This window comes from Pseudophryne corroboree, chromosome 11 (genome assembly GCF_028390025.1).
Source record: "Pseudophryne corroboree isolate aPseCor3 chromosome 11, aPseCor3.hap2, whole genome shotgun sequence".
Taxonomy (NCBI): Eukaryota; Metazoa; Chordata; class Amphibia; order Anura; family Myobatrachidae; genus Pseudophryne; species Pseudophryne corroboree.
The window spans coordinates 8,379,920-8,404,981 of record NC_086454.1 but is presented as its reverse complement, the minus strand read 5'-3'; the positions used below and the strand labels follow the sequence as shown (position 1 = coordinate 8,404,981).

The window sequence follows — 25,062 nt, the reverse complement described above, 5'->3', positions numbered from 1 at the left end:
AGCGTGTGCAATGCTGCTAAAAGCAGCTAACGAGCGAACAACTCGGAATGAGGGCCCATATCTGTGCTGCATTGTAGGAGGACAGTGCAGAATTTTGCTGACCACCAGTTTATATAGCAGTACTGTACAGTAGTCCACTGCTCTACCTACCTCTGTGTCGTCAAGTATACCTGTGGTGCATTTTAGTTGTGCGCAGTATATATAGTAGGTGGACAGTGCAGAATTTTGCTGACCACCAGTATATAATATATAGCAGTACGGTACAGTAGGCCACTGCTCTACCTACCTCTGTGTCGTCAAGTATACTATCCATCCATACCTGTGGTGCATTTTAGTTGTGCGCAGTATATATAGTAGGAGGACAGTGCAGAATTTTGCTGACCACCAGTATATAATATATAGCAGTACGGTACAGTAGGCCACTGCTCTACCTACCTCTGTGTCATCAAGTATACTATCCATCCATACCTGTGGAGCATTTTAGTTGTGCGCAGTATATATAGTAGGAGGACAGTGCAGAATTTTGCTGACCACCAGTATATAATATATAGCAGTACGGTACAGTAGGCCACTGCTCTACCTACCGCTGTGTCATCAAGTATACTCTCCAGCCATACCTGTGGTGCATTTCAGTTGTGCGCAGTATATATAGTAGGAGGACAGTGCAGAATTTTGCTGACCACCAGTATATAATATATAGCAGTACAGTACAGTAGGCCACTGCTCTACCTACCTCTGTGTTGTCAAGTATACTATCCATCCATACCTTTGGTGCATTTTAGTTGTGCGCAGTATATATAGTAGGAGGACAGTGCAGAATTTTGCTGACCACCAGTTTATAACATATAGCAGTATGGACAGTAGTCCACTGCTCTACCTCTGTGTCATCAATTATACTACAAAAGTTCAGTAAAATGACCCAAAAATCAAAATTAAAAGCGTCTGATGAGAAGCGTAAACTTGCCAATATGCCATTTAAGACACGGAGTGGCAAGGAACGGTTGCGGCCCTGGCCTATGTTCATGGCTAGTGGTTCAGATTCACATGAGGATGGAAGCACTCATCCTCTCGCTAGAAAACTGCAGTGCCACTCCTAGATGGGCCAGGTGTTTGTGTCGGCCACTTGGGTCGCTTAGCTTAGCCACACAGCGACCTTGGTGCACCTCTTTTTTTCTTTGCATCATGTGCTGTTTGAGGACTATGTTTTGAAGTGCCATCCTGTCTGACACTGCAGTGCCACTCCTAGATGGGCCAGGTGTTTGTGTCGGCCACTTGGGTCGCTTAGCTTATCCACACAGTTACCGCATTGCACCTCTTTTTTTCTTTGCATCATGTGCTGTTTGGGGACTATTTTTTTGAAGTGCCATCCTGCATGACACTGCAGTGCCACTCCTAGATGGGCCAGGTGTTTGTGTCGGCCACTTGTGTCGCTTAGCTTAGCCATCCAGCGACCTCGGTGCAAATTGTAGGACTAAAAATAATATTGTGAGGTGTGAGGTGTTTAGAATAGACTGGAAATGAGTGGAAATTATGGTAATTGAGGTTAATAATACTATGGGATCAAAATGACCCCCAAATTCTATGATTTAAGCTGTTTTTGAGGGTTTTTTGTAAAAAAACACCCAAATCCAAAACACACCCGAATCCGAAAAAAAAATTTCAGGGAGGTTTTGCCAAAACGCGTCCGAATCCAAAACACGGCCGCGGAACCAAATCCAAAACCAAATCACAAAACCCGAAAAATTTCCGGTGCACATTACTAATTCATTCATACCTGAAATGAATCGGAGAGCATTGGGGCTGTGTGTAATATTAATTAATTTATTACCAGTTATTTATATAGCGCACACCTATTCCGCAGCGCTCTACAGAGAATATTTGGCCAATATTTCACAATAGTTCCTGCCCCAGTGGAGCTTACACTCTATATTCCCTACCACATGTACACACACACACACGCACACACACACACACACACACACACACACACACACACACACACACACACACACACACACCATACAGTGCTAGATGTACAGTGCCCAGAGGTGTAGTGCGCCTCATGTTTCTTTCATGCGTCTTAGTAGCAGACGCTGCGAAAATCCGCACACAGTGTACTAGAGATACTGGACTGCAACATTAAACACACAAGAATTGGTCTAACACACATACAAAGTCACAAATGAAGCACAATGGGACTTAGCGCATCTGAGCCCTTTTTGCACTCGGACACATAGATATATACAGATGTCACAAGCCCCAGTGGTTGTTTTAATTATGTGAAACGGACGCTTGGTGACTGATCCCCCAAGACCTGGTACGCAGAGAGGGGCTATTTGGTGCAACTAAAGGCACAGTATAAAAGGACACAACTGTACTGCGTGTTGTTAGGTTCTATTTTTACAGCAGGGTCATCATTAATCACTAGAATACGCAAATTTGAAATTGAAACAAAATGAGGTGCTCTTATGAGGTGATCCTCATATCCAGTAGAGATGAGCGGGTTCGGTTTCTCTGAATCCGAACCCGCACGAACTTCATGTTTTTTTTCACGGGTCCGAGCGACTCGGATCTTCCCGCCTTGCTCGGTTAACCCGAGCGCGCCCGAACGTCATCATGACGCTGTCGGATTCTCGCGAGACTCGGATTCTATATAAGGAGCCGCGCGTCGCCGCCATTTTCACACGTGCATTGAGATTGATAGGGAGAGGACGTGGCTGGCGTCCTCTCCATTTAGATTAGGAGAGAGAGAGAGAGATTGACCTGAGGCTGATACTGTAGAAGAGAGTGCAGAGTTTAGTGACTGACCACAGTGACCACCAGCAGTGCAGTTGTTTTATTTAATATATCCGTTCTCTGCCTGAAAAAAACGGTACACACAGTGACTCAGTCACATACCATATCTGTGTGCACTGCTCAGCCCAGTGTGCTGCATGCCTGCATCATCTATGTATATATTATATATCTGACTGTGCTCAGCTCACACAGCTTATAATTGTGGGGGAGACTGGGGAGCACTGCAGTGCCAGTTATAGGTTATAGCAGGAGCCAGGAGTACAAGACAGTCACATACCATATCTGTGTGCACTGCTCAGCCCAGTGTGCTGCATCATCTATGTATATATTATATATCTGACTGTGCTCAGCTCACACAGCTTATAATTGTGGGGGAGACTGGGGAGCACTGCAGTGCCAGTTATAGGTTATAGCAGGAGCCAGGAGTACATATTATATTAAAATTAAACAGTGCACACTTTTGCTGCAGGAGTGCCACTGCCAGTGTGACTGACCAGTGACCTGACCACACTGACCACCAGTATAGTTAGTAGTATACTATATTGTGATTGCCTGAAAAAGTTAAACACTCGTCGTGTGACTTCACTTGTGTGGTGTTTTTTTTTTTTTTCTATAAAAAACTCATTCTGCTGACAGACAGTGTCCAGCAGGTCCGTCAGTATATAATATATATACCTGTCCGGCTGCAGTAGTGATATATATATATTTTTTATATCATTATTTATCATCCAGTCGCAGCAGACACAGTACGGTAGTTCACGGCTGTAGCTACCTCTGTGTCGGCACTCGGCAGTCCATCCATAATTGTATACCACCTACCCGTGGTTTTTTTTTCTTTCTTCTTTATACATACATACTACTACATCTCTTTATCAACCAGTCTATATTAGCAGCAGACACAGTACAGTACGGTAGTTCACGGCTGTGGCTACCTCTGTGTCGGCACTCGGCAGTCCGTCCATAATTGTATACCACCTAACCGTGTTTTTTTTTTCTTTCTTCTTTATACATACATACTACGACATCTCTTTATCAACCAGTCTATATTAGCAGCAGACACAGTACAGTACGGTAGTTCACGGCTGTGGCTACCTCTGTGTCGGCACTCGGCAGTCCGTCCATAATTGTATACCACCTAACCGTGGTTTTTTTTTCTTTCTTCTTCATACATACATACTACGACATCTCTTTATCAACCAGTCTATATTAGCAGCAGACACAGTACAGTACGGTAGTTCACGGCTGTGGCTACCTCTGTGTCGGCACTCGGCAGTCCGTCCATAATTGTATACCACCTAACCGTGGTTTTTTTTTCTTTCTTCTTTATACATACATACTACGACATCTCTTTATCAACCAGTCTATATTAGCAGCAGACACAGTACAGTACGGTAGTTCACGGCTGTGGCTACCTCTGTGTCGGCACTCGGCAGTCCGTCCATAATTGTATACCACCTAACCGTGGTTTTTTTTTCTTTCTTCTTCATACATACATACTACGACATCTCTTTATCAACCAGTCTATATTAGCAGCAGACACAGTACAGTACGGTAGTTCACGGCTGTGGCTACCTCTGTGTCGGCACTCGGCAGTCCGTCCATAATTGTATACCACCTACCCGTGGTTTTTTTTTCTTTCTTCTTTATACATACATACTACTACATCTCTTTATCAACCAGTCTATATTAGCAGCAGACACAGTACAGTACGGTAGTTCACGGCTGTGGCTACCTCTGTGTCGGCACTCGGCAGTCCGTCCATAATTGTATACCACCTAACCGTGGTTTTTTTTTCTTTCTTCTTCATACATACATACTACGACATCTCTTTATCAACCAGTCTATATTAGCAGCAGACACAGTACAGTACGGTAGTTCACGGCTGTGGCTACCTCTGTGTCGGCACTCGGCAGTCCGTCCATAATTGTATACCACCTAACCGTGGTTTTTTTTTCTTTCTTCTTCATACATACATACTACGACATCTCTTTATCAACCAGTCTATATTAGCAGCAGACACAGTACGGTAGTTCACGGCTGTAGCTACCTCTGTGTCGGCACTCGGCAGTCCGTCCATAATTGTATACTAGTATCCATCCATCTCCATTGTTTACCTGAGGTGCCTTTTAGTTGTGCCTATTAAAATATGGAGAACAAAAATGTTGAGGTTCCAAAATTAGGGAAAGATCAAGATCCACTTCCACCTCGTGCTGAAGCTGCTGCCACTAGTCATGGCCGAGACGATGAAATGCCAGCAACGTCGTCTGCCAAGGCCGATGCCCAATGTCATAGTACAGAGCATGTCAAATCCAAAACACCAAATATCAGTAAAAAAAGGACTCAAAAACCTAAAATAAAATTGTCGGAGGAGAAGCGTAAACTTGCCAATATGCCATTTACCACACGGAGTGGCAAGGAATGGCTGAGGCCCTGGCCTATGTTCATGGCTAGTGGTTCAGCTTCACATGAGGATGGAGGCACTCAGCCTCTCGCTAGAAAAATGAAAAGACTCAAGCTGGCAAAAGCAGTAGCACCGCAAAGAACTGTGCGTTCTTCGAAATCCCAAATCCACAAGGAGAGTCCAATTGTGTCGGTTGCGATGCCTGACCTTCCCAACACTGGACGTGAAGAGCATGCGCCTTCCACCATTTGCACGCCCCCTGCAAGTGCTGGAAGGAGCACCCGCAGTCCAGTTCCTGATAGTCAGATTGAAGATGTCAGTGTTGAAGTACACCAGGATGAGGAGGATATGGGTGTTGCTGGCGCTGGGGAGGAAATTGACCAGGAGGATTCTGATGGTGAGGTGGTTTGTTTAAGTCAGGCACCCGGGGAGACACCTGTTGTCCGTGGGAGGAATATGGCCGTTGACATGCCTGGTGAAAATACCAAAAAAATCAGCTCTTCGGTGTGGAACTATTTCAACAGAAATGCGGACAACAGGTGTCAAGCCGTGTGTTCCCTTTGTCAAGCTGTAATAAGTAGGGGTAAGGACGTTAACCACCTCGGAACATCCTCCCTTATACGTCACCTGCAGCGCATTCATAATAAGTCAGTGACAAGTTCAAAAACTTTGGGTGACAGCGGAAGCAGTCCACTGACCAGTAAATCCCTTCCTCTTGTAACCAAGCTCACGCAAACCACCCCACCAACTCCCTCAGTGTCAATTTCCTCCTTCCCCAGGAATGCCAATAGTCCTGCAGGCCATGTCACTGGCAATTCTGACGAGTCCTCTCCTGCCTGGGATTCCTCCGATGCATCCTTGCGTGTAACGCCTACTGCTGCTGGCGCTGCTGTTGTTGCTGCTGGGAGTCGATGTTCATCCCAGAGGGGAAGTCGTAAGCCCACTTGTACTACTTCCAGTAAGCAATTGACTGTTCAACAGTCCTTTGCGAGGAAGATGAAATATCACAGCAGTCATCCTGCTGCAAAGCGGATAACTGAGGCCTTGACAACTATGTTGGTGTTAGACGTGCGTCCGGTATCCGCCGTTAGTTCACAGGGAACTAGACAATTTATTGAGGCAGTGTGCCCCCGTTACCAAATACCATCTAGGTTCCACTTCTCTAGGCAGGCGATACCGAAAATGTACACAGACCTCAGAAAAAGACTCACCAGTGTCCTAAAAAATGCAGTTGTACCCAATGTCCACTTAACCATGGACATGTGGACAAGTGGAGCAGGGCAGGACTATATGACTGTGACAGCCCACTGGGTAGATGTATGGACTCCCGCCGCAAGAACAGCAGCGGCGGCACCAGTAGCAGCATCTCGCAAACGCCAACTCTTTCCTAGGCAGGCTACGCTTTGTATCACCGGTTTCCAGAATACGCACACAGCTGAAAACCTCTTACGGCAACTGAGGAAGATCATCGCGGAATGGCTTACCCCAATTGGACTCTCCTGTGGATTTGTGGCATCGGACAACGCCAGCAATATTGTGTGTGCATTAAATATGGGCAAATTCCAGCACGTCCCATGTTTTGCACATACCTTGAATTTGGTGGTGCAGAATTATTTAAAAAACGACAGGGGCGTGCAAGAGATGCTGTCGGTGGCCAGAAAAATTGCGGGACACTTTCGGCGTACAGGCACCACGTACAGAAGACTGGAGCACCACCAAAAACTACTGAACCTGCCCTGCCATCATCTGAAGCAAGAAGTGGTAACGAGGTGGAATTCAACCCTCTATATGCTTCAGAGGTTGGAGGAGCAGCAAAAGGCCATTCAAGCCTATACAATTGAGCACGATATAGGAGGTGGAATGCACCTGTCTCAAGCGCAGTGGAGAATGATTTCAACGTTGTGCAAGGTTCTGATGCCCTTTGAACTTGCCACACGTGAAGTCAGTTCAGACACTGCCAGCCTGAGTCAGGTCATTCCCCTCATCAGGCTTTTGCAGAAGAAGCTGGAGACATTGAAGGAGGAGCTAACACGGAGTGATTCCGCTAGGCATGTGGGACTTGTGGATGGAGCCCTTAATTCGCTTAACAAGGATTCACGGGTGGTCAATCTGTTGAAATCAGAGCACTACATATTGGCCACCGTGCTCGATCCTAGATTTAAAGCCTACCTTGGATCTCTCTTTCCGGCAGACACAAGTCTGCTGGGGATGAAAGACCTGCTGGTGAGAAAATTGTCAAGTCAAGCGGAACGCGACCTGTCAACATCTCCTCCTTCACATTCTCCCGCAACTGGGGGTGCGAGGAAAAGGCTCAGAATTCCGAGCCCACCCGCTGGCGGTGATGCAGGGCAGTCTGGAGCGACTGCTGATGCTGACATCTGGTCCGGACTGAAGGACCTGACAACGATTACGGACATGTCGTCTACTGTCACTGCATATGATTCTCTCACCATTGAAAGAATGGTGGAGGATTATATGAGTGACCGCATCCAAGTAGGCACGTCACACAGTCCATACTTATACTGGCAGGAAAAAGAGGCAATTTGGAGGCCATTGCACAAACTGGCTTTATTCTACCTAAGTTGCCCTCCCACAAGTGTGTACTCCGAAAGAGTGTTTAGTGCCGCCGCTCACCTTGTCAGCAATCGGCGTACGAGGTTACATCCAGAAAATGTGGAGAAGATGATGTTCATTAAAATGAATTATAATCAATTCCTCCGCGGAGACATTGACCAGCAGCAATTGCCTCCACAAAGTACACAGGGAGCTGAGATGGTGGATTCCAGTGGGGACGAATTGATAATCTGTGAGGAGGGGGATGTACACGGTGATATATCGGAGGGTGATGATGAGGTGGACATCTTGCCTCTGTAGAGCCAGTTTGTGCAAGGAGAGATTAATTGCTTCTTTTTAGGGGGGGGTCCAAACCAACCCGTCATATCAGTCACAGTCGTGTGGCAGACCCTGTCACTGAAATGATGGGTTGGTTAAAGTGTGCATGTCCTGTTTTGTTTATACAACATAAGGGTGGGTGGGAGGGCCCAAGGACAATTCCATCTTGCACCTCTTTTTTCTTTTTTTTTTCTTTGCGTCATGTGCTGTTTGGGGAGGGTTTTTTGGAAGGGACATCCTGCGTGACACTGCAGTGCCACTCCTAAATGGGCCCGGTGTTTGTGTCGGCCACTAGGGTCGCTAATCTTACTCACACAGTCAGCTACCTCATTGCGCCTCTTTTTTTCTTTGCGTCATGTGCTGATTGGGGAGGGTTTTTTGGAAGGTACATCCTGCGTGACACTGCAGTGCCACTCCTAAATGGGCCCGGTGTTTGTGTCGGCCACTAGGGTCGCTAATCTTACTCACACAGTCAGCTACCTCATTGCGCCTCTTTTTTTCTTTGCGTCATGTGCTGATTGGGGAGGGTTTTTTGGAAGGGACATCCTGCGTGACACTGCAGTGCCACTCCTAAATGGGCCCGGTGTTTGTGTCGGCCACTAGGGTCGCTAATCTTACTCACACAGTCAGCTACCTCATTGCGCCTCTTTTTTTCTTTGCGTCATGTGCTGATTGGGGAGGGTTTTTTGGAAGGGACATCCTGCGTGACACTGCAGTGCCACTCCTAAATGGGCCCGGTGTTTGTGTCGGCCACTAGGGTCGCTAATCTTACTCACACAGTCAGCTACCTCATTGCGCCTCTTTTTTTCTTTGCGTCATGTGCTGATTCGGGAGGGTTTTTTGGAAGGGACATCCTGCGTGACACTGCAGTGCCACTCCTAAATGGGCCTGGTGTTTGTGTCGGCCACTAGGGTCGCTAATCTTACTCACACAGTCAGCTACCTCATTGCGCCTCTTTTTTTCTTTGCGTCATGTGCTGATTGGGGAGGGTTTTTTGGAAGGGACATCCTGCGTGACACTGCAGTGCCACTCCTAAATGGGCCCGGTGTTTGTGCCGGCCACTAGGGTCGCTAATCTTACTCACACAGTCAGCTACCTCATTGCGCCTCTTTTTTTCTTTGCGTCATGTGCTGATTGGGGAGGGTTTTTTGGAAGGGACATCCTGCGTGACACTGCAGTGCCACTCCTAAATGGGCCCGGTGTTTGTGTCGGCCACTAGGGTCGCTAATCTTACTCACACAGTCAGCTACCTCATTGCGCCTCTTTTTTTCTTTGCGTCATGTGCTGATTGGGGAGGGTTTTTTGGAAGGGACATCCTGCGTGACACTGCAGTGCCACTCCTAAATGGGCCCGGTGTTTGTGTCGGCCACTAGGGTCGCTAATCTTACTCACACAGTCAGCTACCTCATTGCGCCTCTTTTTTTCTTTGCGTCATGTGCTGATTGGGGAGGGTTTTTTGGAAGGGACATCCTGCGTGACACTGCAGTGCCACTCCTAAATGGGCCCGGTGTTTGTGTCGGCCACTAGGGTCGCTTATCTTACTCACACAGTCAGCTACCTCATTGCGCCTCTTTTTTTCTTTGCATCATGTGCTGATTGGGGAGGGTTTTTTGGAAGGGACATCCTGCGTGACACTGCAGTGCCACTCCTAAATGGGCCCGGTGTTTGTGTCGGCCACTAGGGTCGCTAATCTTACTCACACAGTCAGCTACCTCATTGCGCCTCTTTTTTTCTTTGCGTCATGTGCTGATTGGGGAGGGTTTTTTGGAAGGGACATCCTGCGTGACACTGCAGTGCCACTCCTAAATGGGCCCGGTGTTTGTGTCGGCCACTAGGGTCGCTAATCTTACTCACACAGTCAGCTACCTCATTGCGCCTCTTTTTTTCTTTGCGTCATGTGCTGATTGGGGAGGGTTTTTTGGAAGGGACATCCTGCGTGACACTGCAGTGCCACTCCTAAATGGGCCCGGTGTTTGTGTCGGCCACTAGGGTCGCTAATCTTACTCACACAGTCAGCTACCTCATTGCGCCTCTTTTTTTCTTTGCGTCATGTGCTGATTGGGGAGGGTTTTTTGGAAGGGACATCCTGCGTGACACTGCAGTGCCACTCCTAAATGGGCCCGGTGTTTGTGTCGGCCACTAGGGTCGCTTATCTTACTCACACAGTCAGCTACCTCATTGCGCCTCTTTTTTTCTTTGCGTCATGTGCTGATTGGGGAGGGTTTTTTGGAAGGGACATCCTGCGTGACACTGCAGTGCCACTCCTACATGGGCCAGGTGTTTGTGTCGGCCACTAGTGTCGCTTAGCTTAGTCATCCAGCGACCTTGGTGCAAATTTTAGGACTAAAAATAATATTGTGAGGTGTGAGGTATTCAGAATAGACTGAAAATGAGTGGAAATTATGGTTTTTGAGGTTAATAATAATATGGGATCAAAATGACCCCCACATTCTATGATTTAAGCTGTTTTTTAGGGTTTTTTGAAAAAAACACCCGAATCCAAAACACACCCGAATCCGACAAAAAAAATTCGGTGAGGTTTTGCCAAAACGCGGTCGTACCCAAAACACGGCCGCGGAACCGAACCCAAAACCAAAACACAAAACCCGAAAAATTTCAGGCGCTCATCTCTAATATCCAGGCATGCTCTATACCAGGGGTGGCCAACCAGCCAGTGACAAAGAGCCAACAAACCTTGTTAGGTACGTCAAAGAGCCGACATCGAGCAGACGGCGTGCGTGCAAAAATGGAAATTGAAAAAGCCAGAACGACATAAAATAAAAATTTGTAAAGCCATATCTATTAAAAAAGCCACTTTCACATAAAATAACTGAAAAAAACAGATTCAGATAATAAACTTCAGCTCCCCCATGTGTCACTCCAGCCAGCTCCCCGATGTGTCACTCCAGCCAGCTCCCCAATGTGTCACTCCAGCCAGCTCCCCGATGTGTCACTCCAGCCAACACCCTGCTGTCAATCCAGCCAGCTCCCCGATGTGTCACTCCAGCCAGCTCCCCGATGTGTCACTCCAGCCAGCTCCCCAATGTGTCACTCCAGCCAGCTCCCCGATGTGTCACTCCAGCCAACACCCTGCTGTCACTCCAGCCAGCTCCCCGATGTGTCACTCCAGCCAACACCCTGCTGTCACTCCAGCCAGCTCCCCGATGTGTCACTCCAGCCAGCTCCCCAATGTGTCACTCCAGCCAGCTCCCCGATGTGTCACTCCAGCCAACACCCTGCTGTCACTCCAGCCAGCTCCCCGATGTGTCACTCCAGCCAACACCCTGCTGTCACTCCAGCCAGCTCCCCCATGTGTCACTCCTGCTACCGCCCTCCTATGTCACTCCAGCCAGCTCCCCGATGTGTCACTCCAGCCAACACCCTGCTGTCACTCCAGCCAGCTCCCCCATGTGTCACTCCTGCTACCACCCTCCTATGTCACTCCAGCCAGTTCTCCCATGTGTCACTCCTGCTACCACCCTCCTATGTCACTCCAGCCAGCTCTCCCATGTGTCACTCCTGCTACCACCCTTCTATGTCACTCCAGCCAGCTCTCCCATGTGTCACTCCTGCTCACCCTCCTATGTCACTCCAGCCAGCTCTCCCATGTGTCACTCCTGCTACCACCCTCCTATGTCACTCCAGCCAGCTCTCCCATGTGTCACTCCTGCTACCACCCTCCTATGTCACTCCAGCCAGCTCTCCCATGTGTCACTCCTGCTACCACCCTCCTATGTCACTCCAGCCCGCTCCCCCATGTGTCACACCTGCTACCACCCTCCTATGTCACTCCAGCCAGCTCCCCCATGTGTCACTCCTGCTACCACCCTCCTATGTCACTCCAGCCAGCTCCCCCTTGTGTCACTCCTGATACCACCCTCCTGTCACTCCAGCCAGCTCCCCCATGTGTCACTCCTGCTACCACCCTCCTATGTCACTCCAGCCAGCTCCCCCATGTGTCACTCCTGCTACCACCCTTCTATGTCACTCCAGCCAGCTCCCCACGTGTCACTCCTGCTACCACCCTCCTATGTCACTCCAGCCAGCTCCCCCATGTGTCACTCCTGCTACCACCCTCCCATGTCACTCCAGCCAGCTCCCCCATGTGTCACTCCTGCTACCACCCTCCTATGTCACTCCAGCCAGCTCCCCCATGTGTCACTCCTGCTACCACCCTCCTATGTCAGTCCAGCCAGCTCCCCCATGTGTCACTCCTGCTACCACCCTCCTATGTCACTCCCGCCAGCTCCCCCATGTGTCACTCCTGCTACAACCCTCCTATGTCACTCAGCCAGCTCCCCCATGTGTCACTCCTGCTACCACCCTCCTGTATCACTCCAGCCAGCTCTCCCATGTGTCACTTCCTGCTACCACCCTTCTATGTTACTCCAGTCAGCTCTCCCATGTGTCACTCCTGCTACCACCCTCCTATGTCACTCCAGCCAGCTCTCCCATCTGTCACTCCTGCTACCACCCTCCTATGTCACTCCAGCCAGCTCTCCCATGTGTCACTCCTTCTACCACCCCTCCTATGTCACTCCAGCCAGCTCCCCATGTGTCACTCCTGCTACCAACCTCCTATGTCACTCTAGCCAGCTCCCCCATGTGTCACTACTTCCAGCACCCTCCTATGTCACTCCAGCCAGCCCCCCCATGTGTCACTCCTGCTACCACCCTTCCTATGTCACTCCAGCCAGGCTCCCCCATGTGTCACTCCTGTTACCACCCTCCTATGTCACTCAGCCAGCTCAGCCATGTGTCACTCCTGCTACCACCCTTCTATGTCACTCCAGCCAGCTCCCCCATGTGTCACTCCTGCTACCACCCTCCTATGTCACTCCAGCCAGCTCCCCCATGTGTCACTCTTGCTACCACCCTCCTAATGTCACTCCAGCCAGCTCTCCATGTGTCACTACTGCTACCACCCTCCTATGTCACTCCAGCCATCTCTCCCATGTGTCACTCCTGCTACCACCCTCCTATGTCACTCCAGCCAGCTCTCCACGTGTCACTACTGCTTCCACCCTCCTATGTCACTCCAGCCAGCTCCCCCATGTGTCACTCCTGCTACCACCCTCCTATGTCACTCCAGCCAGCTCTCCCATGTGTCACTCCTGCTACCACCCTCCTATGTCACTCCAGCCAGCTCCGTCATGTGTCACTCCTGCTACCACCCTCCTATGTCACTCCAGCCAGCTCCCCCATGTGTCACTCCTGCTACCCACCCTCCTATGTCACTCCAGCCAGCTCCCCATGTGTCACTCCTGCTACCACCCTCCTATGTCACTCCAGCCAGCTCCCATATGTGTTACTCCTGCTACAACCCTCCTATGTCACTCCTGCCAGCTCCCCCATGTGTCACTCCTGCTACCACCCTCCTATGTCACTCCAGCCAGCTCCCCCATGTGTCACTCCTGCTAGCACCCTCCTATGTCACTCCAGCCAGCTCCCCCATGTGTCACTCCTGCTACCACCCTCCTATGTCACTCCAGCCAGCTCCGTCATGTGTCACTCCTGCTACCACCCTCCTATGTCACTCCAGCCAGCTCCCCCATGTGTCACTCCTGCTACCACCCTCCTATGTCACTCCAGCCAGCTCCCCCATGTGTCACTCCTGCTACCACCCTCCTATGTCACTCCAGCCAGCTCCCATATGTGTTACTCCTGCTACAACCCTCCTATGTCACTCCAGCCAGCTCCCCATGTGTCACTCCTGCTACCACCCCTCCTATGTCACTCCAGCCAGCTCCCCCATGTGTCACTCCTGCTAGCACCCTCCTATGTCACTCCAGCCAGCTCCCCCCATGTGTCACTCCTGCTACCACCCTCCTATGTCACTCCAGCCAGCTCCCCCATGTGTCACTCCTGCTACCACCCTCCTATGTAACTCCTGCCAGCTCCCCCATGTGTCACTCCTCCTACACCCTCCTATGTCACTCCAGCCAGCCTCTCTCATGTGTCACTCCTGCTACCACCCTTCTATGTCACTCCAGCCAGCTCTCCATGTGTCACTACTGCTACCACCCTCCTATGTCACTCCAGCCAGCTCCCCATGTGTCACTCCTGCTACCACCCTCCTATGTCACTCCAGCCAGCTCTCCATGTGTCACTACTGCTACCACCCTCCTATGTCACTCCAGCCAGCTCTCCATGTGTCACTCCTGCTACCACCCTCCTATGTCACTCCAGCCAGCTCTCCCTTGTGTCACTCCTGCTACCACCCTCCTATGTCACTCCAGCCAGCTCCGTCATGTGTCACTCCTGCTACCACCCTCCTATGTCACTCCAGCCAGCTCCCCCATGTGTCATCCTGCTACCACCCTCCTATGTCACTCCAGCCAGCTCCCCCATGTGTCACTCTTCTACCACCCTCCTATGTCACTCCTGCCAGCTCCCCCATGTGTCACTCATGCTACCACCCTCCTATGTCACTCCAGCCAGCTCCCCATGTGTCACTCCTGCTACACCCTCCTATGTCACTCCAGCCAGCTCCCCCATGTGTCACTCCTGCTAGCACCCTCCTATGTCACTCCAGCCAGCTCCCCCATGTGTCACTCCTGCTACCACCCTCCTATGTCACTCCAGCCAACTCCCCCATGTGTCACTCCTGCTACCACCCTCCTATGTCACTCCAGCCAGCTCCCCCATGTGTCACTCCTGCTACCACCCTCCTATGTCACTCCAGCCAGCTCTCCCATGTGTCACTCCTGCTACCACCCTCCTATGTCACTCAGCCACCAGCTCCCCCATGTGTCACTCCTCCTACCACCCTCCTATGTCACTCCAGCCAGCTCCCCCATGTGTCACTCCTGCTACCACTGTCCTATTTCACTCCAGCCAGCTCCCCCATGTGTCACTCCTGCTACCACCCTCCTATGTCACTCCAGCCAGCTTTCCCATGTGTCACTCCTGCTACCACCCTCCTATGTCACTCCAGCCAGCTCCCCCATGTGTCACTCCTTCTACCACCCTCCTATGTCACTCCTGCCAGCTCCCCCATGTGTCACTCATGCTACCACCCTCCTATGTCACTCCAGCCAGCTCCCCATGTGTCACTCCTGCTACCACCCTCCTATGTCACTCCAGCCAGCTCCCCCATGTGTCACTCCTGCTAGCACCCTCCTATGTCACTCCAGCCAGCTCCCCCATGTGTCACTCCTGCTACCACCCTCCTATGTCACTCCAGCCAGCTCTCCCATGTGTCACTCCTGCTACCACCCTCCTGTGTCACTCCAGCCAGCTCCCCCATGTGTCACTCCTGCTACCACCCTCCTATGTCACTCCAGCCAGCTCTCCCATGTGTCACTCCTGCTACCACCCTCCTATGTCACTCCAGCCAGCTCTCCCATGTGTCACTCCTGCTACCACTGTCCTATGTCACTCCAGCCATCTCTCCCATGTGTCACTACTTCCAGCACCCTCCCGGGTCACTCCAGCCAGCTCTGCCATGTGTCACTCTAGCCCACCCTCATGTATCACTACAGCCCCACCACCAACTTGTGCCATTGCAGCAGACCCTAATGTGTCCTCTATTTGCTCATGGGTGTCTCACCTCTAGTATCTGACTCCTTCAGTTTTCAGTCCCTGTAGTGCTGCTGCGTGTCTGGCTGGAGTGCAGCGGTTTCTGTATCTGTTGTGGTCACATGATTTAGAGTTTTGGGAGCCACATTTGAATAAAGAAAGAGACACATGCGGCTCAAGAGCCACTGGTTGGCCACCGCTGCTCTATACCATCACAGTAACTGGGGGTCTGGAAGCAGTGCCGCTGCTCAGGGTGCAGGGACCCGGGGTGACACAGTCACTGACACATGGCATTTGCATTTGGCTTACAGGGTACTTGGAACAGCGCCGTGTAGCCAGCAGCCAGTAGAGCTTCTGCAGATCCACATGGAACATCCAAAGCAGTGCTCTGCCGGTGGCCCCACCCTATCAGCATGACGCCATGATGTCACACCGCAGAAAATTGTCCTGCACCAGTGCAGTTTTCTACTCAGTATTACAATCCACCTTTTCACAATGAGTCCTATGATGTCACTACTCTCCAATTATAAGTTATATGTTACAGGAGAGACATCAATATACTCCAGATACTGTACAACTCACGACATCACTACTACACACCAAAGGTAAGATTAGTTTCATACACTTATTACATACATATTACTAACTAACACTGGTAGCACAATCATAACCTCGCAAAGTGGTTGGTAAAGTCATATCTCTGCCAAATGAGCATCTCTTTCCGAATACAGATGGGTCCACAGTTATCTTGACTAGTTTTCTGCGCCTAGTCACACCATGGTTTATCAGCATAAGCCTTTCATCTATTGTTCTCAGCTGCAATACAATACAGAGAACAATACAGCAGGGGATTAAGTCATTACAGTAGGGGATTAAGTCCGATTGACCAGTCTCAGTTAATCCTATTAAAGGTCAAGATAAATGTGGACCCATCCGTACATCAGTGGAAGAAATGAAACCCAGTATGGCAGGGGACAGTAACCAACCTTTGAGTGATTTCCTATATAAGCCAATTGTTCATGTTTGCCACAAAAAAAAAACATGGCGGTACAGTTCTTCCTTGTCTACAAGATAAACAATTATATATCTATTTTTCTTTATTTTAATGGGATAAAAGAAAATAAGTTAAAGAAAAACAATTCTTATTCATTATGATGGCAAAAGTATAATGTGTTTGCACAAATTCAAACCATAAAGTATATTATGTGTGACATACCCCAAATAATTGTGGCATGCGCTGGAACTGTGAGGCTAAAGTCAACAATAGCCACCCTTACCGTGTTTTATACGTGGTTACGTGTGCAATAGATTGGCATTTATTTACATAAGAATTGATTGCCAGTAGAATGGTATAATTCATACAGAGATGAGAGGACGCCTGTACATTGCTTCTTTACACTCAGACAGAACGATAACTTTGTCTCCCAACTCTGAGTATAGACTCATCCTTACCACCTTCACTCAGTACAAGTCATTCTCTGCTCCCTCCCCTAAGTGTGAGTACAGCCTGTGTCAACTCAATTCTTGTAAAGAGGGTAAGTGGAGGCTCCTGCCTAAGGCCTAGTTTGACTTGAGAGACCTAGATCACAATAACCTGTTTCTGGACAGGGAATGCGGGGATGGGGCCTAAACCAGTGCCTTACCCATTACTCCATGGGGCCTTAACACAGTTCTACATCTATGCTAATATTCATCTCAAGAATTGGACTGATTGGTGGAGTCCTCCTGCATAGTGAGTCACTAGTTCCTCCAACGCAGCGTCTCTTGGCTCCTGATTATATATATATATATATATATATATATATATATATATATTCCTCTAAAAAATGCACGGCACTCACAGGGACACGGTTCAAAGATTTAGTGAAGTGTTGTCCAAGTCGTGACTTGGACAACACTTCATCAATTCTTTGAACCGTTTCCCTGTGAGTGTCGTGCCATTTTTGGAGGACTACAAGTATCATTGCACTGTGGTACCGGGACCAGCTGTATTACTAGCATTAAAGTGCCAGTATATATATATATATATATATATATATATACTATATATATATGTATCACAATTTGGAAACTTATACTCATGTATCTAGACATAATATCTTCTGCATTGGATATATTGTATCTGGTCTATTCATTACTCCTGATGTTTTGTCTTATTAAGTCAAGCACGATTACCTACAGTAAGTGACATCAGCTCTTTGCTGGGCTTGGAAATGATGTGTTTTAGTACCCGATAGTCTGCTGCTTCACAAAGTAGTGAGATGGGACACTGGGGTGGTGTAAGAAACAAGGGGGCTGACATTGGGATTGGGGGGGGGCGGGTCAGTGAGATGGGGTGAGGCCACTTGATGGGGGAGAAAGGGGCATTGGACTGGAGGGATGGGAGCACTGACCTGGTCTTGCTACTGTACTAGACAGCATACCTCCTTACCTCCATAGCAGACCCTGCTAGCAATAATAGAAGCAGGGCGGATAGTTGGGGGGGTCTGAGAACCTTGTACAGCTAGTTTGAAAAACACAGCTACCAGGTTGTTACCCAACAAGCCCCGTTCTAGCCACATAACACCCATCCCCTACTCCCTTCACTGGCTGCCTGTAAAATGGCGAATCATCTTCAAGATTGGCTTACTGAGTTTCAAAGCACTAAATGACCAGGGCCCAAGGTACCTGAAGCAGCTTCTGACCCCATACTGCCCCACTCGGTTACTGAGTTCTGTAGATGAAGGACTTTTAGTAGTACCTAGAATCTCCCGCAACTCATCTGGGGGTCAAGCTTTTAGTCATGCGGCTCCGACTCTATGGAACTCACTTCCCTGCACAGTGCGAGATGCCGCAACTATAGAATCCTTCAAAAGTAGACTCAAGACTTTCCTGTTTACTCAAGCATTCCCATAATTGTCCCTTTAGTATCTCCATGCTTCTGTATTTTATGAAAATGTACTTCATTATTTACTGTACTATATTACGCTATGTATCTGTTAAGCGCCTTGAGTCCTACTGGAGAAACAGCGCTATATAAATAAAATTATTATTATTATTATTATTATTATTATAATAATGTGAGGAGACTGGTGTTCTTGCCCAGACTCCAGCAGCCAGAGTCAGTGAGGTCAGGAGGCAGAGCCTCCCTCCAGCTCTGTAGCTGACATCTGCTATAGGGCTGGCTCCCACTCAGCGCTGACTCAATGCACCACCCCATCAGTGAGGCAGATGTGACAGCTTTCTCCCCTGGTCATTGTCTCAGCAGTATATCGGCCATGGAAACCTCACCCCCACTCCAGCCAGGCAGTGTCTGACCATAAGGGGAGGCTCAGCTCCTCACTGTCTCACCTCTCATCTCTCCCTGTATTTGAGTGAGTTTTAACTTTAAAATGATTCAAATAATACAAAGAAGAAATTTATATTATAAATATCTCCTTTGTATTATTCTAATATGTTTTTTTATAGTTAAACCTCTTGGAGTATGACAGCTAAAGCTCTGCTTCCCCTTCCTCCCCTGTCTGCATGTCACTTGGTTGGAAACTTACTTGTTCACCTAGCACAATTTGAAGTACACACACAATTTGGGGCATGGGAAATACACCCATAAAACCACCTACCGTAGTTTGCCGTTTGCAGATTCTCCAAAGAATGTGCACAATAAAAACATCACTGCAATGTTCAAGCTACTTCAGCTTTAATGCTACCCCTTCAGGGCTGTAACTAGTGGTGTGCAAGTAGTGCTACCACTGAGTGTGCAACACATAGTCACATCTGTATTTGACTTGTAGGGTAACTGCACTGGCAGCTTGCAGACTGGGGAGAGGACTGAGAGCTGTCCTGTGAGGTTTTAGGATGCAACCAAAGCTAAGCCCCCACTTCATCACATTATGTCATCACATGGGTGGGGGTGAGTAGGGGCCACCCAGGGCTACATGAATGAGGTTGGGTTTTAGGCATTTATGATGAGGCAGATAATTGTTTGGGCTGTCCACCTTCTCTGCTGCTGCCAAATTATTTACACAATTCCATTCCATAGTGGAACTGTAGTTCATTTTACCATCCCATTGTACAACTTGGAGCCCTCATGGGTTTAATACAGTCTTTGTTGGGAGAACAGACGATCCCATTTAACTCCTCCCTACAAACAGTGATAACACTATCTCCCCCAAAGATGCCACAGTCTTGGCCTCAAATATGCATTTACACGGCACTCTTGCAATATGTAAATTACATTCATTACAGAACAGTATGTTACATGGGGCATTGCGTGCGATTTTCAGCTTTACAACAGGCAGGACCAGCGTCCTTGTAACAAATACAGTATGTGGAAAATGAAGAAACTACAGTATGGCTGCTGGAGAATATTTCATGGCATACAGGTCCTAACAATTACTATACATATTACAGATTTTAGGGAATCCAGACTGTGAAAAAATATCTATAAAAAACTTCGATGATGCAATAAAGACTGAAGAATAGAATATTACCAGGTCTTATGCAGTACATAAGAAACACACTTATTATATACAGTACAATGACAATCTCTATATAAAAAGTTATTTATTCATTTTTAGCCTTAATATTTCATCTTGTTGATTCATCAAAACTTGAACATTTCTAAAACTTTTCTAAAAGCAATACTATAGTAAAATTTTTATTCTACAATGACATTTATTAGTTATTACAGAGCATGTGACACACTGAAAAGTCTTCTGTGGTTTCTGAGGTGCTTCCAAAATACAAGTTGGCGTTGATTATAATTCAGAAAGGTTACTTGTCTATCAGAGATACAAAAAGGACGTATACAGTATACAGTATGCCAATGTACAGTAGTGCAAATTACACAAAATCCTATAACACTTATACAGCCCCTTCTCTGTATGTTGTAGAGTTTAGTGTTCACACTGCTCATACATATGACTATTTTCTGATTGTTTTGCAAGTCATGAACATCTTATGCACCGGTATACTGTACTGTAGAGTAACACACTGGCGTGTTCCCTGTTTGGGTCTTCAGCTGTGCACACTGTTACCTTGTGTCCTGTAAATAGAACCTTGTTAACTCATTTCAATCTTTTGTATTTTCATGATGATTTCAGTGATTATTTTTGAGCATACTTCTGTGCACACCAACTCTGCAAAACTCTTCTCATAATCCACATGTGAAACAAAGTCATACTCATCAGTAGAATCAATCTATGCCAGGCAGACAAAACCCCCAAAGAGTATTGCCGCTGCAGACCTCTTGAGATCATTTATTACATCACGTTTCATAATACCACTTTTTAAAACATCAGAACAGAGATTAATGGCATTTTCCACCTGGCTTCCCAAGAGGTATTTTGACAAGCTAACTTATTTTAACGTCATCATTCACCTCCAGTTATTTAATTCCACTGTGTGTGCGAGGCCTGAGGACATATAGAGTAACAGTAACTGATGGCCTGATATAGATGTCTGTAAATCTCACCAGTCCTCAAAGAAGAGAACCGCTGACCAAATCATGAATCCTTTGCAGTATGAAGGGGTGGGGGGGGGGGGGGGGGGTGTGCAAGCACAGAGAAGCAAGAAAAATAAAGGATATTATTTAACAATCAGTCATTAGGAGCATCCTGAAGTGATCACATCTTACACACTCCACCAATTATCTCTGCAGTGTGTACAATTCTGCTCACACTGCTGAAACACTAATGTGCTGCTGACTCTGTATGCTCCTGGTTCCCCCATGTCTGCAGTTGTGAGGCAATGCTTTACAGTGACAGAGAGAGACACAGCTAATGTCACTGCACTCATTTAGGCTAGAGAATAAATGTGCCGAACATACTGTGGCCAGTCACTGTGTATTAATAGCGCTGCTTTTGTGCATTTTATCAATCCACTCATATTTGCGGTATTTACTCTTGGAAGAAAGAAAAAATATAGACCGTAAATCTGCTTCTGTAGAAAATAAGAAAATATCTGCTGTGCATAACTATATATAATAAATATAGAAATTTATTGTCACATAGACATAAAGAACTCTTTATGTCTGTGACAATACATTTCTATATTTACGAAGACCACCTGAGTGCCGCTGTTCCTCTCTCTCTCTCTCTCTCTCTCTCTATATATATACAAAAGTTCAGTTTTACTAAGCAGGACCCCAAAATTGTCTAGAACGCCATCCTATTCTCCCACTTAAAAACTTAAAGGGTTTATGATCCATTCCAGGTGTATATCCTGGTACAGTGGTACATGATGCCAGTGGCTTTATATTAGTAGACTGACTAGGGGATGACCAGTGTCCTGAGAGAAGAGCAGTCTGCTATTGATGTCTCAGTCATATTTCTTAACATCTTTTAATAAGTGATTTTCCTGGCACAGGAACAGTGGCTGCACCATATATAATCTCTGGCATCCTGTGAAGCTATGCCTAATCACAGATACCATCCAAAGTGTGGCACAACCGCTAGCCCAGACTGCAGTGGAGCAAACCATTATTTACTATCTATCTGTTTCTTAATGAAATATGTGTTGATGAGAAGGCAGCAGTTGCAGTTTCCTAGGTGAATAATCAGAAGGCTTGCAATGCACAAAGCAGGCTGGTGATAGGGCAGATAGTGTGTGTATTCTGTATATTATCTTGTTACACACTCAATACTCTACATAAAACGTGAGAGCATTTGCAGCCTAAAAAGGACCCTCGACAGCTGCTGATCTAATGACATAATAAAACCTTGTTTTACTAAATGATATAGTATAGCCTAATTTCCTTAAAAGCCAGGTCTAGGCTGGGCGAGGTTGCTATGTGATATAACCAGACCAGGGGTTGTATAATACTAGAAGGGAAGTCAGTGGAGAGGTTTAGTGACTGTACATTAGTATCTGACTTATGTGTTTTTTATGCTGCTTTGCTCCCAGCCAAAAGGACATAGAAGACAAGATAGGAAGCTGTTCTAGTGGAGTATAATAATGTCCTTCATCTTATTACACAAAGTACTGAGCAGGAAGAGCATAGACACAAAGCAGGGAAGAGAGGCTGCTGCAGGCTCCTCATTTAAGAAACACAGCATTAATTAATTTCAAGTCTTCTAATTAACTCATTCAGTGCCCCAACCTTAAGCGTTCCACACAGCTCTCCTGTCCATTCTGTGATGGAGCTAATGAAGATTAGAATCAGATACTTGCACACTTACTGTAGCTCTGATCTTACCTAGTGCTGGAAGGACCAAGACAATCCAGGCTAGCCTTGTTTTCAGATATAGGGAATCTACGTTTATCACTATCTAGATTCTCTAAGGACAGTAACTACCCTTCTATGCGTACACCCTTCTGTCTGTGTAACTAGGGGAAGGATTTTACAGAGGCCCTTAGTCTACAGTAATATTATACTCATGAAAAAAGAATAGCAGAGAATACAGTGCTCCATGAATTCATTGTTTTATTATGAATGCTGTAAATAGAGTAATAATATGTAGTCATTTTAAATGCAAAGGACCATTAATGTGGGACAAAAAAAACCCTAAATATTGTCAAAATATATTTCTATCTCTCTCATTCTATATATAATACACACACACACACACACACACACACACACACACACACACACACACACACACACACACACACCTATCTATCTATCTATCTATCTATCTGTCTGATATCTATCTATCTATCTGTCTGATATCTATCTATCTATCTATCTATCTATCTATCTGTCTGATATCTATCTATCTAATATCTATCTATCTATCTATCTATCTATCGATCTATCTATCTATCTATCTATCTAATATCTATCTATCTATCTATCTATCTATCTATCTATCTATCTATCTATCTATCTATCTAATATCTATCTATCTATCTACCCCACACAACCAGTCGCATTCCCAGAGAGGCTGTGAGCTGTAGTTCAGGCTATAGGACACAGTGACTCATCCCAGGCTGAGCGATGCATCTATTGGGAATACAATATTTCTATGCAAACACATAATAAATTAATAAATCAGAGCAGACTTTGGAAGGATATAACACTTATGTTGAGGAACTGGAGCCTAACTCCAACCATTGAGAGGAGCAGATAAGTCCACTGGTGTTTCAGTGTGATATAATATGGTAACAGCAGAAAACATGCGTCCCGCAGGAATAATAGGAATGCAATTTGCTGGGAGAATACACGACTTACCCATTTGACAAGATATTGATCCGCCTTGTCTAAGGGAATGTGCTCTCTTCCATCACAGCATATGTGTCTATCAGTTTTGTAAGTCACATGGAACAGCCAGGAAAAATATCTATGTATATATATATATAGTGTATAATCAGTACAGTTGGAATATATTGGAAGGTTTCCCTCTGTCTTATCCACTAGTTTGCAGATAGATTTACAAATATGGGCTTAAAAAACAGATGAAGAAAAACAAAAATCACTCCATTCGGGTAGTCCCTGCAGGTTGTTGGGTGAGGGTGGCAGAGGCTGGTTCACAGATTGGAGTTGCACGGGAGAGTCTATGTCAGAGGCTGCTTTCTGCAGATGGCATGGCAACCTCCAGCAATGTATATATATTGTAGAGAAATCCAGGGAGTCTTCCAGTCACCTGTATATCCCCCCGCATGTATTCTGCCCCAGCACAATAAACCAAGTCAGTGACTGGAGGGGCACCACCGAGGAGTCTCCCCCAGACAGGCGCTTGTCTTACTGCAACATGAAAGCTCTCTCCATCTGTGTCCTAGCTGCTGCATTCCATGCTGTCCGTGCTCCTACATACAGCTTACATGAGGGAGCTGGGGGGGAGCTGGGACGGGAGGGGGGATTGCAAAGGCTGAATACAGAAGTCTCTAACGCGGCTGCAGATCTTATCCTTCTCCCCAATCCTGAGCCTTCCTCACGGAGAATCCAGCAGCACTGTCATCCAGCAGCAGCTGTGGCACTGGATTCAGTAGGGACAGAGAGGAGGTGTTAATCATTTAGGAGGGAGGTACAGTAAGAGGTATGTGCAGTAGTCATCAGTGGTGCCACACTCTACCCATGCAAGGTTTCATCTGTGGTGCCACACTCTGCCCATCTGCGGTGCCACACTCTGCCCATCTGCGGTGCCACACTCTGCCCAACTGCAGTGCCACACTCTGCCCATCTGCGGTGCCACACTCTGCCCATGCAAGGTTTCATCAGTGGTGCCACAATCTGCCCATGCAAGGTTTCATCTGCGGTGCCACACTCTGCCCATGCAAGGTTTCATCTGCGGTGCCACACTCTGCCCATGCAAGGTTTCATCTGTGGTGCCACACTCTGCCCATCTGCGGTGCCACACTCTGCCCATCTGCGGTGCCACACTCTGCCCATGCAAGGTTTCATCTGCGGTGCCACACTCTGCCCATGCAAGGTTTCATCTGCGGTGCCACACTCTGCCCATGCAAGGTTTCATCTGTGGTGCCACACTCTGCCCATCTGCGGTGCCACACTCTGCCCATCTGCAGTGCCACAC

At 47.3% G+C, this 25,062-nt stretch overlaps 1 protein-coding gene across 1 annotated transcript in view; it reads right to left on the bottom strand.

The window, feature by feature from the left end:
• Positions 1-24,514, bottom strand: part of LRRC4C (leucine rich repeat containing 4C) — a 1,405,504-nt gene extending 1,380,990 nt beyond the window's left edge. The window contains exon 1 of the mRNA XM_063946277.1: positions 23,763-24,514. The gene's annotated coding sequence lies outside the window, so the exon portion shown is untranslated. The remainder of the gene's footprint in view (positions 1-23,762) is intronic.
• Positions 24,515-25,062: the final 548 nt, after the last annotated feature.